The 1834-nt window shown below is 48.3% G+C and overlaps 1 pseudogene; it reads left to right on the top strand.

The window, feature by feature from the left end:
• The first annotated feature begins 454 nt into the window (after positions 1-454).
• Positions 455-1616, top strand: LOC124679275 (annotated as a pseudogene).
• The last annotated feature ends 218 nt before the right edge of the window (positions 1617-1834 follow it).

Raw genomic sequence — 1834 nt, 5'->3', positions numbered from 1 at the left:
ATGTATATGTATGATCCAATGTATGATCAATGAAGATGAACTATGGTTTAATTTTCCCGGGGTTTTAATTTTAAAAAATACAGGGCGAAATACGGGGTCTGCTAGACGGAATGGTTCAGCAAGACGCACTTTTGGGATACGGGGCGAAAAACTCGCGTTCTACGGGGCAGAGAAATAAGGGACCTGTTACACATGCTCTTAGTGGAACTGTATTAAATTACTACTCAGCTCACCCCAAAAGCTAATGCATGCTATTTTTTTTACAACTGAACTTCCGATTCACGGCACTCAACAAGTCACTATCTTCCTAACCCAAAATCTCAGCGGTTTACTATGGCCAACACGTCTCACCTCATCTCATCTATATATAATCCACATTGCCACTATCAAATACCAAACAGCAAGAACACCACAGTACCTCCTTAACCGCACACTCCAACATATCTCCCTAGCCATGGCTGCTAGGTACTCTGTTAGTTTCATCCTTGCAGCAATCGCATGCGCCTGTGTGCTTAGCGCTTTAGCGGCACGTGACCTCACCGATGATCGGTCTATGGTTGTGAGGCACGAGCAGTGTGGATGGCAAAGTATGGGCGCACGTACAGTGACGTGTCTGAGAAAGCACGTCGGTTGGAGGTCTTTAAGGCCAACGTGGCGTTCATAGAGTCTGTGAACGCTAGGAACGACAAGTTCTGGCTTGAGGCCAACCAATTCGCAGATATCACTAATGATGAGTTCAGGGCCAAGCACACTGGTTATAAACTACCGGTGGGTGGTACCAAGGACCGGAGGATGACGGGGTTTAGGTACGCGAACGTCAGTCTTGACACTCTCCCGACTTCCGTGGACTGGAGAACCAAAGGCGCTGTCACTCCCGTCAAGGACCAAGGCAAATGCGGTAAGCTAAAATTCATATTGTGTTTGAACTCTGCTCAATTTGCATTTCACCTAGATGACTGAATATGAGAGCATGTGTATTGTAGGATCTGCTATTGCATTCCCAGATCACTCATTCCTGTTAATATTTAGGGTGTTGCTGGGCATTCTCCACGGTTGCATCCATGGAGGGAATTGTGCAGCTGAGCACCGGCAAACTGATCTCTCTATCAGAGCAAGAGCTCGTGGACTGTGACACCTCGGACAATGGATGCGGGGGTGGGCTCATGGACAATGCCTTTGAATTCATCGTGGAGAACGGTGGCCTAACCATCGAGGCCAACTACCCATACACTGGTACCGACGACACCTGCAACTCCAACAGGGCGTCCAGCTCCGCTGCATCCATCAAGGGGCACGAGGACGTGCCAGCCAACGACGAGGCTTCGCTGCAGAGGGCGGTGGCGGCACAACCAGTGTCCGTGGCCGTTGACGGAGGAGACAGCCTCTTCCAGTTCTACAAGGGTGGTGTGCTATCAGGTGACTGCGGCACAAACCTCGATCACGGTGTTGCTGCTGTCGGGTATGGTGTGGCTGACGATGGTACGAAGTTCTGGGTGATCAAAAATTCGTGGGGCACGTCATGGGGCGAGGATGGGTATATCAGGCTAGAGAGGGACATTCCCGACAAGCAAGGCATGTGTGGTGTCGCATTGCAACCTTCCTATCCGACGGCTTGATTACCTTGCTTCCTAGCTTGTTGATTGACCCACCTGTTGGCGCCTTTGTGTGTCTGAAAACATATACCTCCCGCGTGATTGTGTAAAAATGCAAGTATGTGTATATATAACAGTGTGGCAATATAGTTACTTATCAATAAATATATAAGAATTTTTAGATCTGTGAAACTATATGTGGAGTGCACAGATGCATTCTTGTATCTTAATTACTATATTGT

The sequence above is a fragment of the Lolium rigidum genome, chromosome 7, assembly GCF_022539505.1.
Source record: "Lolium rigidum isolate FL_2022 chromosome 7, APGP_CSIRO_Lrig_0.1, whole genome shotgun sequence".
NCBI classification, from domain to species: Eukaryota; Viridiplantae; Streptophyta; class Magnoliopsida; order Poales; family Poaceae; genus Lolium; species Lolium rigidum.
The sequence above is the reverse complement of the archived record's forward strand: the minus strand, read 5'-3'. Positions and strand labels throughout refer to the sequence as shown.